Source organism: Pecten maximus, chromosome 9 (assembly GCF_902652985.1).
Source record: "Pecten maximus chromosome 9, xPecMax1.1, whole genome shotgun sequence".
In the NCBI taxonomy this organism is placed as follows: Eukaryota; Metazoa; Mollusca; class Bivalvia; order Pectinida; family Pectinidae; genus Pecten; species Pecten maximus.
Window position 1 is genome coordinate 40,471,350 of NC_047023.1, and position 18,745 is coordinate 40,490,094.

Sequence of the window (18,745 nt, forward strand, 5' to 3'; positions counted from 1 at the left end):
ACTCTTCAGTTCCCATTCATTTGTTATATCTTTGAAACGTTTTCTTAAATCAACCAGGTGAGCTACATGTATACAGGCCCTATCGGCTTCTTGTTTAATGAGATATTTTACATCCTGGGTACTAATGACATGCATATACATGGATATTCTACTGTTAGCTTAACTACTAATTATTAAGTTTCGAATATAATTTAAAATTATTTAAGTAATAAAAAATCTATTGTTTTTTTACTGTTTTGTGAAGGTCATATAGATAACATGACAGGTTGCTACGCTAAGTTATTGTTTACTTTTGTTCATTAGTTGTTGTTTACACATTTAATTTCACATGTGTATACAGTTTGTTTAAATATTTATGCTTGAGGTATGTTGTTTTCAACATATTTAATTGGGAATCAAATTGATTGAACATCAGGCTAAGCCTATATTAAAGTTCTCTCCATAACATATTACATTTATTTCAAATAATTAGTACATGGTTATTCATCAAGAATGGAAATTACAGTATATATATAGAAAGAGTATTTGTGAATAATATATAATTAAAGTTAAACCTATATGTTTGTGACAGTCCTGTTGTGTTAGTGGATGGTTATCAAAGAAAATAGGGGGAATAAGGATTTGTATGTTTTTGGGTGAATGTTATTGATACTGTTTTATTAGAATTAACAAGGACTCGACATTGGTGATAGCAAATGCCTTACTAATGTCACAGGAAACAAAAGTTTCTACCTTTATCTAGGTTAGACATACAGCATTAAAAATGTCAACAAGTTGATTGACATTTGATCATGTCTCTAGGTTTGAATCCAGACTTGTTTTCATTTAGCATGTTTTTGGGGTTTTTTTCAACATTTTGATAATACATGTAGTAGCACAAGATCACACCTTGTTGATTATATATGTACCTGACAACCTTCTTTTATTATATAATTAATATCCGACAACTTCATGCATCCTATGTGTGTTTATAATTCTTAATCCCATGCATGTTATTTAATATTAAGTTGTCTGTTTATTTATCAAAAATGAAGGATTTATTAATGCTTGTTATCAAAATGAGTACATGTACGTTTAAAAGGAACTTTTAAATCATTTAAATATTTCTGATAACAAACCATTTAGAGTATATGTGTATAACAAATTAAATTGAAATAATCATATCTTACAGAACTACATACAGGAAAGGTATCTACACACATTGGGAGTTGTTTGATTGTCTATTTTGCACACAAAAAAGCATTTTAATTAAGGTGTTTCCTATGATATGTACAAGTTTTTGTCATGGGAGACAACTTAGTAAAATAGTAATTTTTTGCCTGTGGAAATATTTAACATGAATGTGTTGCTTTTTACCTGTTATATCAAAATCTGATGTTGTTTAAATTGTGGTTAAAAGTCTTTATCTGAATCATAATTATTTGCATAGTAATTGGATATGTATGCTTATTATTATTTTTTTGAGAAAAGTGGTGTTTTTTAAGATCCAAATTTCCACATCAAAAATTCATTAATAATTAAATTCTGATAAACAACTTGTTCTGATTGCTGTTTTGCAATCAGGTGGTGATATATCAAAAACAAACTTGGTTGGGTACTTAAAGCTACTATAAGCTATGCTCCATGGTGCTAAAAGTGAATAAATGTTTTGGTTTTATTTTTAATGTCTGTTTTGCTATTTTTGTCTGCAAGATTCTACAGAATTTAAGCATGGCAATTTACCATAAAAAAGGCATAGATATTTAGTGTTGGATAAGACATCCAACCGATATAGGTTCTGCATTTTGTACACCTTCTTGGTGGAAAGCCATTGTTGGTCATTTAGCGATTAAACTTAGGAGATTAAAACAAGAACACTTCCATAACATCACTTTTCTTGTGTTTTGTTTATAGGTTTCAGGAAGGAACTTATACATATTGGATATTGATGGTTGTCTCAAAGGATGTAAGAGTACATGTAAAACTCTAATTCTAAGTTTTACAGCACAATATATACATGTACATTCTTGTGAGAGGTGTAAATGAAAAAAAAAAACATATTTTATTCTTGTGTGACAATAAAATGAAGAGTGATAAAATGTAAATCTAAAGAATAAAAACACACTAAAATCATCTATCAATTGTGTTTTAATATTCTGTCAAAACAATTTACAGTGCAAGTATCATTTTCTCATATACAAAATCACAAACCTTGGTCCCAAATACTTGTCATAACAAATTAAATATGCCTTGTTGATCAACAAAATAATGTAACACACAGGGACTTAAGCACACATTCCCAGTCTTTTGGGGTTTTGTGTCAAAAACCTGAGGTATTATGTATAAATATAATTCGCATCATGAATTGTATTATATTGGTGGCCAGGCAAAAAAAGTATGTTCTGACTTAAAAGTAATTAACAGAGGATGTATGGAAACTGAATGGAAATCCCTCAACCAGGTCAGCAGTTTCCTGAATTTAAGCTGCGAGTTTTTGACTAAAGCTAGAATATCTATTGTAACCTCTTCCTCTTCACTCATTACAATGAAATCCCTTACATGTAATCAATATGGCACCTCCAACAAATTAAAACAATTACACATATTTATATCTTTTCACAACTGAAAGTAAATCATAGAATGCAAATCTTAGGTATCATGTTTAACCAGAAACTTGTGTATAAACTGTGGGAAATCGAGTATGCAAATCTAATTATATATTTGATTAACCAGAAACTTGTATATACAGGCGAGTATGCAAATCTAATTATATATCTTGATTAACCAGAAACTTGTATATACAGGCTTATCGTCTCGGATCCAGAGTATGAACTAAGGCATACATTGTATGACTAGTATAAAGTTATAAATATTGCACAGAAAAGAGAAAGTAACAATTTGGCACTGATGAAATAAGTTTTCATTATAATCATTAGTAAATGAAATTCCAGAGGGATCTTTGCTTCCATCACCTTTTTATTAGCACTATAGAAGTTTCTTTTCCTTTCTTTCTTGATCTGTTTTCTTCCCTTATCTACTGGATGATTTGTAAACATTCTTGTCACATGAAATTTTCTTATATTCTTTTTGAACATAATCTACAACTTGTTTAATCAGGGGACATTATAGGAGACATTTATTCACGGATGATTGGAGACGGAAAATGCAACGACCTGACCTGGAATTGAACCCAGGGCCTCAAACCCCTAGACATGGCTATCCTCACGAGTAAGAAATATAACATAGCAGTTTATTCAATATACTATCAAACCTCTATAACAGTCACCACAGGGAGCAGGGATAAAAGGTCTTTAATGCAGGTGATCTAGCTATCAGGTTTATATACAATCATTGTGTATATGGGGTGGTCTTTATAGACGGGATTTTGCTATATTTACGTGGCCTTTATGGAAGATCACAAAAGATGATCTGATGAATCACAATTTGATGAAGAATTTGCCTGTGACTTTCCTGACAACTGTTATTAGATAATTAAAAGCTGAAGATCTCTCCCATCCTTAAATGTGCACTACCCATAGCCATTCAAAATCATTAAACATGAAACCCCACTGATCGACTTCATACTATCTAATGTTAAAGTATAATTTATACAATTTAAACTTTTCAATTACATATGTATATATAGAGATTAAAATCAATTTAGATATACAATGATCACAACACATTCACGTCTTATACATACAAAGAGAATGTATAAAGTGAGCTGTGCATTTTTGATATATAATATTTGCAGTCATGAAACCTTTATGTCATAACATCATAAAAACATTCATTCGGAAACTTGATTTTTATCATGTGTACATCGTCACCAATTTACATTTTATAAATGGCAGCCCCTCCTCCAGGTTGTGTGGCAAATACAGCAAACGACACCTTAGCAGCCCTGGAAGGTTCAACTGCATAGTACTTTTCCTTGACCTTTGATATGAATTGTTCCACCTGATCCATGGGTACCATGGAAACCGCACAGCCTCCCCAACCGGCACCAGTCAGGCGTGACCCCAGAGCACCAGATTCCCTGAAAAAGAGTTTAATATGTATGTGAATGGTCAGCTAATAATCTTTTATGAAGCGCCTAAGATCAGATTACTCTAACACAATATAAATTCAAGTGGGGATCTTCACCAGGAGAATATTTCCTTCTGCAGTTATCTTCCTTGAATCAATCAGTACACTCACAAGGACTCTTGCAGAATTTGAAAATAGATATCAGATATAAGCTACAGTAATGGTAGAGTCAAAAAGTGAATACACCAAAACATTATAAAGTCAAGTAGAATAGAGTATCAATACTACAGAATCCTAAACTTCTATATGTTGTGTTCCAGTCCACTCAGCTGTAAATGAGAACATGGTAGGGCAGTACGTACAAGACAAGTCAAAACAAGAAATATCTTTAAAAAAGATAAACGGCATAGTTTTAATGCTGATGGTTATAATGTAAAACTACTGGTGAAATAAGTTAACGAACTACATTGTAATTAATAAATGCGCAGTTTCAGCACGGATAACAAAATTGTATCAGTTTAAATCATTTTTGGTGATAATAAGACTTGAAATCGTGGCAGCACAAACACACGATAGTTTACAAGGATATATATTCCATCTGGGTTAGTTGGATAACGATATTATACAGTGGTTTAAATGTTAAATAACACGTTCAGTATATATTACGGCACACATATTTATGTGTAAATAAGTGTAAACATTGTTCATATAGTATAGTGACAGTAGCGATGTACTGGTACAGACTGTATAAATATTACCGAGTTTGTGGAACTATTTCAGATTTTTGTGGAAATCTTATCGAGTTTGTGGAAATCTTAACGAGTTTGTGTAAATATTACCGATATTGTCATGACCTACTATCAAACAATCAAGCAGAATACGAGCGGCGTCCGTATTACGCTATTTTCATGTTTGAACTGTTACAGTCTATTGTACTGCTTCCCAAGTTTAATTCTAGTATTGTGTTTGACCCATTTTCCTATTATTCTCTTCATTGCGGAAGCTGTTATCGTTTTCAACCGCAGTCGACTCACATTGGAAGCCATTTTTGTTTCCATGTGTTTTAGTTTGTTGTGCGCATGCGTTTGTCGTAAATGTCACAATTTTTTTGCATATTCAGATTATTTGATAACCTTTTAATAATTGATAATTGATGTTTTTATGTACATAGGCCTACATCATCGAATTCGAATGGTTGTTGTTCAGAAGGTTATTTTTTTTAAAGATATACCCAATAATATGATAAAAAATACAAAATAAATATTGGTTTACCGTGAGGTCCCTTTAACTTTGTTTCGTTTTTAACTGTATATCTGCATTTTGCATTGACCGCTACATTGACCAATCACATACTTCATCTTGACCAGAACGCCACCTGTCGCGTCATATCCGGGGCCAAAACAAAATTAGACGGCTATGCCGAAAAAGTGTTGGCTGAAATGGCAGCTGAGGCTATATGATCCCCAGGAAGTTAAACAGACATTGGCTGGTTGATAAAGGCCCATTAACCATTGATAGGTAATAATTTGTGAACAGCTTTGAGATGGCTCTATTGCTGTGGTAGGATACAAATACTGACTTTAGTTAAGGGTGATCCATAGTTTTACGAATCTGACCTAGACAATAGACAGCACTGAGTCTGCATTGACTTTATTATACGATATCTGCTAATTTGTCCTTAAAGTAGGTAAAAGAAGAAATGAACTATTTAATCAGCAATGTAAACAATCCATGTAAACAATATCAAAAGAAAAAGGGAAACATTGTCAGAAAATAGCTCAGCACCGATGACATTATTTCTATTTTCAGCAGAAGTCAATATAACATTCCATTGACCTGGGGAAACGTTATATTAAAACTTCTCGGTGATGCTATGAGGTATTTCTATAATTGATGTCACGTGATCTCATTTGGACCAATGAGTAATAGTGTTACATATATGTACCAATTATATAATAAAGCAATATATTAAACTCCAAATTATTATTATGTCCCAATACCATGCTGACAGACTCTGGGGATAGACGTTCCTAACACAGATGGCATAAATTAGTTTAACCTAATTCCTAATAAAGACTAAAGAGAAATCTTGATATATATTGCATTGTTCTTATTATTTTCCAATTTGTAATATTCTAGCTCCAAATTAGATCTGTTTGATTTTAATTGTCCGGGTCGTAGGTTTAAACTTACAAACAGATGTCGACAAGTTTGTCTAAGTCTGTACAATGCACTCATACATGTCTCGACAGCTAACATGACTCTCCGTCATATGAGTTCCGAGGCGCTGGAGTACATCCCCCGGATTTTCATCACAGATACGCTTGAACTGGAGTACACGGTTGGCCTCACTGAATACATGAGTGGCTCGGTCATGAAGCTTGAACGATTCCACTATATTAAAACAACCAGTTAAAATAAGTTTTATTTGTCAACTGTTTCATGTTGACCTAATAATGCTATCATTTTGTCATGGAAATGTTGCTAGCATAAAAATATTGGCAATACAATGTATATTGAAGATTTATTACAACATACAAGAATTGATAAAAAAAATTAGTCTAGACTAATTAACTCACATGCAGTCGTAAGCATACATAATTTATATTGAATAAGCATACATAATGTATAATTTAAATTGAATAAGCATACATAATGTATATTTGATAAGCATACAAAATTGATATTGAATAAGCATACATAATTGATATTGAATAAGCATGAATAACGTATATTTGATAAGCATACATAATTTATATTGAATAAGCATACATAATGTATATTTGATAAGCATACATAATTTATATTAAATAAGCATACATAATGTATATTTGATAAGCATACAAAATTGATATTGAATAAGCATACATAATTTATATTGAATAAGCATGAATAACGTATATTTGATAAGCATACATAATTTATATATTGAATAAGCATACATAATGTATATTTGATAAGCATACATACTTTATATTTAATAAGCATATTTAATAAGTGTACATAATTTATATTGAATAAGCAAAGCTCACATAATTTATATCTAATAAGCATACATAATCTATGCTTAATATATAATTAAAATAAAGCAAAAAGCATTGAACTAGACAACAAATTGGTCTATCGATGTACAGACTGAAAACCAAAGTGCATTCCACACAATCTGCTTCGCTGTTTACTCAGTGTATACATATTTTCTTTTTGGTTTACAATTTTATGACTTCTATAATCTAGTTCAATCCTTGAAAATTTGAATCACTTATAGTGCCTTCCTGTGCCATGAAAGATATTGCTTGGTCCATCCCACCGCCCTCTGTTCCGATGTGACGTTCACACTGAGCACAGATCCCTGACAGCTCTTTCTGTTAACAAAACAATGATTAAAAGTCACAGCTTGTGTTGATTTTAATATTTCTAAAGTAATACAAGTGCAATCAATGATTGCAAAGCTCACCGGCAACAGCAATCACACTATGCACACACTATGCACTCATTTTTTTTATGTACGTATAAGTATGTCATTTTGAAAATCACAATTTTTGTCTGCATGATTTTGCCATAACATCACTTCTGACCTCTAATGCATGTATAAGTCAAATAAGAAGGGTGTGAGGTGTATACTTTTGGACTTAGAAGCTTTCCAAAAACTGACCGCAAAAACTTTAAAGTGGGTTTTCGTGCCAAAAGAAAATGTGTTTACAGAGATGGAGTCAAAGATAATGTTTTTTACAGAGAAGGAACAAAAGATAATGTGTTTACAGAGATGGAGTCAAAGATAATGTGTTTAGAGAGATGGAACCAGGGATAATGTATCGACAGAAATAGAGCCAAAGACAATGTGTTCACAGAAAGAGGGGAAAAGATAATGTGTTTACAGAGATGGAACAAAATATAGTGTATTTACGGAGATGTAGCCAAAGATAATGTATTTACGGAGATGTAGCTAAAGATAAGCCAAGTATAACTTATCACTGCTATAAGATATTCACATAGCACGAAAACGATATTGATCGACATTGATAAAAAAATGACCTATGACCTTTGGTGTAACTTTTAACTATATAAGACATGCACATGACATGTATACGACATTGGTCCATATTTATGAAGTATCTGACTTGTGACCTTTTGTGTCCATTTTAATGACCTTTGGTATAAACTTCAAACTGTTATATGATATGCATGTTCTAACGTATACGATATTGATCGACATTAACCTTTGACCTTTTATGACACATATAATGACATTTTGCATAAATTTTAACTTTTCTAAGCTATTCATAAAACATTTATACGATATTGATCGACATGGAATTGTTCAATTATGTTTTCGATAAACTGTTTATAAACCGAGATCCACTGTAACGTTTGAATATGGAACTGGTGTCATTTTGAAAATCTAATATGGAAAAGGGTTTATATGTTATGATGTCAATTTTCAACGTTGAATTTAGAACCGGTGTCATTTTAAACTAATAATATCGAAATGGGTCAGTATGTTGAAGGGTCCATTTTCAACGTTGAATATGGAACCGGAGTCATTTTCAGCAATTGATATGGAAATGGGTCAGTATGTCGTGGGGTCCATTTTTAACGTTGAAGATGGAACCGGGGTCATTTTCAGCAAATGATATTGAAATGGCTCAGTATGTCGTGTGTTCCATTTTCAACGTTGAATATGGAACCGGGGTCACTTTAAAAAGTGATATGCAAATGGTTCAGTAGGTCGTGGGGTCCATTTTTAACGTTGGTGAGCTAAAAACGTTTAATACAATGGAAATATTGAAACATACTATTGATAGTATTAAGGTTTAAACGTTTAGGTGTGAATCAACATTGCATATAAAACAAAAAAATAAGAAAGAAAGACTATCATCAGGTTATATAAAAGTAAACATTGTATATATTCACATCATCGACATCACTCTATATTTCTCTATATTAAGTCTTTTCTAACCAGGAAAAATAATGTTAATTTTAAAAACTAAGTACATAATAGTTTTAATTCAAAAGGAGTACATGTAAATGGTAAAAAGACTCTTAGAAGGTGTGAACAATAAATTACTCCCTCTGTTCCAATAGTGTGGGGACTGATAATCCATATGCCGTCAAGAACAATATGATAATGATTGAATACAGTAAAACCCCACTTACTAGAACCCGGTTTACTCGAATACCCTCATTCGTCGAACATTTCCTTTGGTCCCGACAGAGTTCATACGTATTCAATCAACCTCGAATTACTCGAATACCATGTATTCCTCGAACCTCGATCAGGTCCGCACGAATTCGAGTAAGTGGGGGTTTACTGTATATGTATGTGCATTATAGACACTCTTTGCAACGGAAGCTTTCATAAGCTTTTGCATCAAATAAATCTAAACTGTCATAACATTAATGCTCAATAAGAAATAACCATTTCTCATTTTTTTAGTCCATGCACCAAAAACCATAAGAAATATATAATGGGCAATATCATAGATTTAGAATATGAGACATTGTGTCAGCAGTGACGTCATTGGTAACTACAGTATACATTGTATAAACATGTGGTAAATGAGATATGAAGTCATCGTTACATTCATTAAGTATGGAAAATGATGTCATAAGTAATTATATATATCAACATCGATAACTGTGTAGCATAATTATGCTATATTAAATCACAAGGAAACAACAATGCTCAAGAACTGGCATTATCATCTATGAAAATTTGGCGACGGTTATCAGTAATTATGCACAATTTGAGACCTAATGTCATTGGTTTCTACAAAGCATGCGAGACATGATGTCAAAAGTAATAGAAATAAACTTATATAAGTCATAATTTTTAAAAAAAGGTCATTATACGGTCACCAAAGGTCACATGTCAAATTGTTAATCAATGTTGATCAATATCGTATACATTTTATATGCATATCATATCACAGTTTGAAGATATACCAAAGGTCATTATACGGGTCACCAAAGGTCACAGGTCAAATTGTCAATCAATGTCGATCAATATCGTGTCATATGCGTATCTGATAACAGTGACAAGTTATTCCAAAGGTCATTATATGGGTCACCAATTGTCAAAGGTTAAATTGTCAATCAATGTCGATCAATATCGTATACAATTTACATGTATATCATATTACAGTTTGAAGATAAACTAAAGGTCATCATTGGTCACCAAAGGTCACAGGTCAAATTATCAACCAATGTCGATCAATATCGTGTACATGTCATATGCATATCTGATAACATCGATGAGTTATACCAAAGGTCATTATATGGGTCACCAAAGGTCAAATTGTTAATCAGTGTCGATTAATATCGTGTACGTGTTATATCAATATCTTATCATAGTGATAAGTTGTACCAAAGGTCATAATATGGGTCACTAAATGTCACAGGTCAAATTGTTTATCAATGTTGATCAATATCGATTACATTTTATATGTATACCGTATTACAATTTGAAGATATACCAAAGGTCATTATATGGGTCACCAAAGATCGAATTGTTAATCAATATCGATCAATATTTTATGCTTGTTAAATTGTATACAGACTTGTATTTTATAACAGTGCTGTTATTCAGAGCAACATGTACATGTGGCTCACTTTTCAACGGGTTCCGTTATCAACAGGCTACACGTGGATAAGAGAGACCTGATGGGGTTTCAACAGTAGAGTCAGTTTTCCATGGCGTCCCGGTTCCATTTTCAACGTTTTTCCACGGGGGTCAATTTTCAATGTTACACCGGCGTCCGCCGTCAACAGTTGACTTTTTCTTCTTAACCACTGATCAGAATTTAACCAAGTTTGGAAGGGAGCATTCCTATGGGGCTGGAATTCAAGTTCATACAAATGCCAGGTCTGACCCCTCAGAGGTCTTTAGGGCGGGGTCAAAAGGGGTCCATTTGGCAAGTGATATTAACGACTTCTTCTCTGAAAGTAAGCAATGAATGATATTTATATTCCAGTGGTAACATCCCTAGGTGGCAGGGATTCAAATTTATACAAATGATGGGGCTGATCCCAAGGGGCCAAGGGGAGCAATTTGACTTAATTACTATGGATGACTTCTTGTATTGTTTAAACTGCTGAGATCACTACCCTCTAACTGTATGTAGTATTGCTGATCATGCAGCCTTTTCTCACTCTTCAGTTCCCATTCATTTGTTATATCTTTGAAACGCTTTCTAAAATCAACCAGGTGAGCTGAATGTATGCAGGCCCTCTGGGCCTCTTGTTTAATGAGATATGTAACATCCTGGGTACTAATTGCATGCATATACATGGATATTCTATTGTTAGCTTAACTACCAATTAAGTTTCGAATATCATTAAAAAATATTTAATTAATAACAAAAACTCCATTGTTTTATTTTAATTATCTCCAGTCTGTTTTTATTGGTTTTTGTGAAGGTCATATAGATAACATGACAGTTGTATGTAACATTTGGGGACGGACTTTTTGGGAAATGGTTAAATTTTCCATAATATAAACAATTATTAAACCCAAAAATTTGGTATACCATGTAAATTTTGGGGTGATTCAAAACCCAACTAATTTTTTTAATTTAAATTTTAAAAGCAAAAGGGAACTAAAAAAGCAATGTTTTATATTTTCCAATTTGTATATTCTCTCAAATTAGATCTTTTGATTTTAATGTCCGGGTCGTAGGTTTGAACTTACAACAGATTCGACATTTGTCTAAGTCTGTACAACTACTGCATAGCATGTCTCGACAGCTAACATGACTCTCCGTCATATGAGTTCCGAGGCGCTGGAGTACATCCCTCGGATTTTCATCACAGATACGCTTGAACTGGAGTACACGGTTGGCCTCACTGAATACATGAGTGGCTCGGTCATGAAGCTTGAACGATTCCACTATATTAAAACAACCAGTTAAAATAAGTTTTATTTGTCAACTGTTTCATGTTGACCTAATAATGCTATCATTTTGTCATGGAAATGTTGCTAGCATAAAAATATTGGCAATATATTGAAGATTCATTACAACTTACAAGAATTGATAAAAAAAAATTAGTCTAGACTAATTAACTCACATGCAGTCGTAAGCATACATAATTTATATTGAATTAGCATACATAATGTATATTTGATAAGCATATATAATTGATATAGAATAAGCATACATAATGTATATTTGATAAGCATACATAATTTAAATTGAATAAGCATACATAATATATATTTGATAAGCATACATAATGTATATTTGATAAGCATACATAATTTATATTGAATAAGCATGAATAACGTATATTTGATAAGCATACATAATTTATATATTGAATAAGCATACATAATGTATATTTGATAAGCATACATACTTTATATTTAATAAGCATATTTAATAAGTGTACATAATTTATATTTAATAAGCAAAGCTCACATAATTTATATCTAATAAGCATACATAATCTATGCTTAATATATAATTAAAATAAAGCAAAAAGCATTGAACTAGACAACAAATTGGTCTATCGATGTACAGACTGAAAACCAAAGTGCATTCCACACAATCTGCTTCGCTGTTTACTCAGTGTATACATATTTTCTTTTTGGTTTACAATTTTATGACTTCTATAATCTAGTTCAATCCTTGAAAATTTGAATCACTTATAGTGCCTTCCTGTGCCATGAAAGATATTGCTTGGTCCATCCCACCGCCCTCTGTTCCGATGTGACGTTCACACTGAGCACAGATCCCTGACAGCTCTTTCTGTTAACAAAACAATGATTAAAAGTCACAGCTTGTGTTGATTTTAATATTTCTAAAGTAATACAAGTGCAATCAATGATTGCAAAGCTCACCGGCAACAGCAATCACACTATGCACACACTATGCACTCATTTTTTTATGTACGTATAAGTATGTCATTTTGAAAATCACAATTTTTGTCCGCATGATTTTGCCATAACATCACTTCTGACCTCTAATGCATGTATAAGTCAAATAAGAAGGGTGTGAGGTGTATACTTTTGGACTTGGAAGCTTTCCAAAAACTGACCGCAAAAACTTTAAAGTGGGTTTTCGTGCCAAATGAAAATGTGTTTACAGAGATGGAGTCAAAGATAATGTTTTTTACAGAGAAGGAACAAAAGATAATGTGTTTACAGAGATGGAGTCAAAGATAATGTGTTTAGAGAGATGGAACCAGGGATAATGTATCGACAGAAATAGAGCCAAAGACAATGTGTTCACAGAAAGAGGGGAAAAGATAATGTGTTTACAGAGATGGAACAAAATATAGTGTATTTACGGAGATGTAGCCAAAGATAATGTATTTACGGAGATGTAGCTAAAGATAAGCCAAGTATAACTTATCACTGCTATAAGATATTCACATAGCACGAAAACGATATTGATCGACATTGATAAAAAAATGACCTATGACCTTTGGTGTAACTTTTAACTATATAAGACATGCACATGACATGTATACGACATTGGTCCATATTTATGAAGTATCTGACTTGTGACCTTTTGTGTCCATTTTAATGACCTTTGGTATAAACTTCAAACTGTTATATGATATGCATGTTCTAACGTATACGATATTGATCGACATTAACCTTTGACCTTTTATGACACATATAATGACATTTTGCATAAATTTTAACTTTTCTAAGCTATTCATAAAACATGTATACGATATTGATCGACATGGAATTGTTCAATTATGTTTTCGATAAACTGTTTATAAACCGAGATCCACTGTAACGTTTGAATATGGAACTGGTGTCATTTTGAAAATCTAATATGGAAAAGGGTTTATATGTTATGATGTCAATTTTCAACGTTGAATTTAGAACCGGTGTCATTTTAAACTAATAATATCGAAATGGGTCAGTATGTTGAAGGGTCCATTTTCAACGTTGAATATGGAACCGGGGTCATTTTCAGCAACTGATATGGAAATGGGTCAGTATGTCGTGGGGTCCATTTTTAACGTTGAAGATGGAACCGGGGTCATTTTCAGCAAATGATATTGAAATGGCTCAGTATGTCGTGTGTTCCATTTTCAACGTTGAATATGGAACCGGGGTCACTTTAAAAAGTGATATGCAAATGGTTCAGTAGGTCGTGGGGTCCATTTTTAACGTTGGTGAGCTAAAAACGTTTAATACAATGGAAATATTGAAACATACTATTGATAGTATTAAGGTTTAAACGTTTAGGTGTGAATCAACATTGCATATAAAACAAAAAAATAAGAAAGAAAGACTATCATCAGGTTATATAAAAGTAAACATTGTATATATTCACATCATCGACATCACTCTATATTTCTCTATATTAAGTCTTTTCTAACCAGGAAAAATAATATTAATTTTAAAAACTAAGTACATAATAGTTTTAATTCAAAAGGAGTACATGTAAATGGTAAAAAGACTCTTAGAAGGTGTGAACAATAAATTACTCCCTCTGTTCCAATAGTGTGGGGACTGATAATCCATATGCCGTCAAGAACAATATGATAATGATTGAATACAGTAAAACCCCACTTACTCGAACCCGGTTTACTCGAATACCCTCATTCGTCGAACATTTCCTTTGGTCCCGACAGAGTTCATACGTATTCAATCAACCTCGAATTACTCGAATACCATGTATTCCTCGAACCTCGATCAGGTCCGCACGAATTCGAGTAAGTGGGGGTTTACTGTATATGTATGTGCATTATAAACACTCTTTGCAACGGAAGCTTTCATAAGCTTTTGCATCAAATAAATCTAAACTGTCATAACATTAATGCTCAATAAGAAATAACCATTTCTCATTTTTTTAGTCCATGCACCAAAAACCATAAGAAATATATAATGGGCAATATCATAGATTTAGAATATGAGACATTGTGTCAGCAGTGACGTCATTGGTAACTACAGTATACATTGTATAAACATGTGGTAAATGAGATATGAAGTCATCGTTACATTCATTAAGTATGGAAAATGATGTCATAAGTAATTATATATATCAACATCGATAACTGTGTAGCATAATTATGCTATATTAAATCACAAGGAAACAACAATGCTCAAGAACTGGCATTATCATCTATGAAAATTTGGCGACGGTTATCAGTAATTATGCACAATTTGAGACCTAATGTCATTGGTTTCTACAAAGCAGGCGAGACATGATGTCAAAAGTAATAGAAATAAACTTATATAAGTCATAATTTTTAAAAAAAGGTCATTATACGGTCACCAAAGGTCACATGTCAAATTGTTAATCAATGTTGATCAATATCGTATACATTTTATATGCATATCATATCACAGTTTGAAGATATACCAAAGGTCATTATACGGGTCACCAAAGGTCACAGGTCAAATTGTCAATCAATGTCGATCAATATCGTGTCATATGCGTATCTGATAACAGTGACAAGTTATTCCAAAGGTCATTATATGGTCACCAATTGTCAAAGGTTAAATTGTCAATCAATGTCGATCAATATCGTATACAATTTACATGTATATCATATTACAGTTTGAAGATAAACTAAAGGTCATCATTGGTCACCAAAGGTCACAGGTCAAATTATCAACCAATGTCGATCAATATCGTGTACATGTCATATGCATATCTGATAACATCGATGAGTTATACCAAAGGTCATTATATGGGTCACCAAAGGTCAAATTGTTAATCAGTGTCGATTAATATCGTGTACGTGTTATATCAATATCTTATCATAGTGATAAGTTGTACCAAAGGTCATAATATGGGTCACTAAATGTCACAGGTCAAATTGTTTATCAATGTTGATCAATATCGATTACATTTTATATGTATACCGTATTACAATTTGAAGATATACCAAAGGTCATTATATGGGTCACCAAAGATCGAATTGTTAATTGTTAATATCGATCAATATTTTATGCTTGTTAAATTGTATACAGACTTGTATTTTATAACAGTGCTGTTATGCAGAGCAACATGTACATGTGGCTCACTTTTCAACGGGTTCCGTTATCAACAGGCTACACGTGGATAAGAGAGACCTGATGGGGTCCATTTTCAACAGTAGAGTCAGTTTTCCATGGCGTCCCGGTTCCATTTTCAACGTTTTTCCACGGGGGTCAATTTTCAATGTTACACCGGCGTCCGCCGTCAACAGTTGACTTTTTCTTCTTAACCACTGATCAGAATTTAACCAAAGTTTGGAAGGGAGCATTCCTATGGGGCTGGAATTCAAGTTCATACAAATGCCAGGTCTGACCCCTCAGAGGTCTTTAGGGCGGGGTCAAAAGGGGTCCATTTGGCAAGTGATATTAACGACTTCTTCTCTGAAAGTAAGCAATGAATGATATTTATATTCCAGTGGTAACATCCCTAGGTGGCAGGGATTCAAATTTATACAAATGATGGGGCTGATCCCAAGGGGCCAAGGGGAGCAATTTGACTTAATTACTATGGATGACTTCTTGTATTGTTTAAACTGCTGAGATCACTACCCTCTAACTGTATGTAGTATTGCTGATCATGCAGCCTTTTCTCACTCTTCAGTTCCCATTCATTTGTTGTATCTTTAAAAACGCTTTCTAAAATCAACCAGGTGAGCTGAATGTATGCAGGCCCTCTGGGCCTCTTGTTTAATGAGATATGTAACATCCTGGGTACTAATTGCATGCATATACATGGATATTCTATTGTTAGCTTAACTACCAATTAAGTTTCGAATATCATTAAAAAATATTTAATTAATAACAAAAACTCCATTGTTTTATTTTAGTTATATCCAGTCTGTTTTTATTGGTTATTGTGAAGGTCATATAGATAACATGACAGGTTGTTACGCTAAGTTATTGTTTACTTTTGCTCATTAGTTTTTGTTTACACATTTAATGTCACATGTGTATACAGTTTGTTTAAATATTTATGCTTAAGACATGTTGATTGGTGCTAAAATGGCAATATACTGTGTATATATTGGCAATATACTTCACTCTTTGATAAATAATGAAATGTAAGATAGTTTTTTACTCTTACCATCTAGTCCATTTCACTAATATTGAATACTCTAAACCTCATTAATTCCATGGACACCTAAATATGGTTTTAAAATGTTTTTATGTCTTCAAAGTACATATATCATTAGACTTTTTAACTCTGATGTGAAAACGATAAAGCATTATATATATTTACATATATATTTTCTAGTTTTAGTGTTTGTTGTTTCTACTTCAAAGATGTTATTGTATTTTTACAATAACCATATTCTGTTGGAGATGTTGCTGAAAGGCAGTACAAAGTGTATAATTGAGGTGTGAATTCTGTGGCTTGGTGTGTTTAAGTGGTATGTTATTTAGGAGTTATCATTACAAGCCTACTTCTCTGATATTTTCAATGAATGCAGAATTTATCGTTGCATTAGAATGTCTTAATTCATCTTCAAATGATATGCTGGAACAAGAGGCCTATGGCCTCATAGCACGATGGTCCAGTTAATGTTCCATAAATGATATATTTAGACTGGTTTCTTGATTGATTTGTCAAGAAAAATATTTGTTTTATTTGTAGAGAGAATTGAGTAAAGTGATTACTGAAATTATTAAGGTCATTGAAAAGTTTACAACAACATACCGAATGATACAGCAGCGTTACCTTCAAAATACTCACGTACATAAGGATAAAAGTGACTTCATTTTGCAAAATTCCAGTTCATCATCTATTTCTCATCCCTGATGTCAATTTGCATCGTCCTATTGCAATTATTCGAAATTCTGGTCACTGTGACCCTATTTTGCATAATTCAGATTCAGCATCCATCACTCAAGATGTCAATGTTCATTGTCTTATTATGCCAATTTATACAAAAGTAGGTCACACTGACTTTTAGAGTTAGGACAAAACAATACCTGTTAATACACAATTGCTTATTGATATTTTTCATTAACATAGCACTTGCTTGTTTTGTATTCTGAAGTTTTTGTAATTTGTTCACGCTTACTACACTTGAAATATGCTACACCAGCATTGTATAATTTGTCTACTGTCTAAACACATTTGTCATAGACCGAATCTTATCATTAAAGTTAAACCTATATGTTTGTGACAGTTCTGTTGTCTTAGTGGATGGTTATCAAAGAAAATAGGGGGAATAAGGATTTGTATGTTTGTGGGTGAATGAACAAGGACTTGACATTGGTGATAGCAAATGCCTAACTAATGTCACAGAAAACAAAAGTTTCTACCTTTATCTAGGTTAGACATATTGCATTAAAAATGTCAACAAGTTGATTGACATTTGATCATGTCTCTAGATTTGAATCCAGACTTGTTTTCATTTGGCATGTTGTTTTTTTGTTGTTTTTTTTTTCAACTTTTTAATAATACATGTGTAGTAGCACAAGATCACACCCTGTTGATTATATATACCATACAACCTTCTTTTATTATACAATTAATATCCGATAACTTCATGCATCCTATGTGTGTTTATAATTCTTAATCCCATGCATGTTATTTAAGATTAAGTTGTCTGTTTATTTATCAAAATGAAGGATTTATTCATGTTTGTTATCAAAAGGAGTACATGTACGTTTAAAAGGAACTTCATTTTAAATCATTTAAATATTTCTGATAACAAACCATTTAGAGTCTATGTGTATAACAAATTAAATTGAAATAATCATATCTTACAGAACTACATACAGGAAAGGTATCTACACTCATTGGGAGTTGTTGGATTGTCTATT

At 32.5% G+C, this 18,745-nt stretch overlaps 1 long non-coding RNA gene across 1 annotated transcript; it reads right to left on the minus strand.

The window, feature by feature from the left end:
- Window positions 1-2,109: 2,109 nt before the first annotated feature.
- LOC117335041 lies at window positions 2,110-6,237 on the minus strand. The gene is made up of 2 exons (XR_004534275.1): window positions 6,202-6,237; window positions 2,110-4,018 (listed from the first exon to the last, which is right to left on the minus strand). It is a non-coding gene; the product is annotated as an uncharacterized LOC117335041 (long non-coding RNA).
- Between the last annotated feature and the right edge of the window lie 12,508 nt (window positions 6,238-18,745).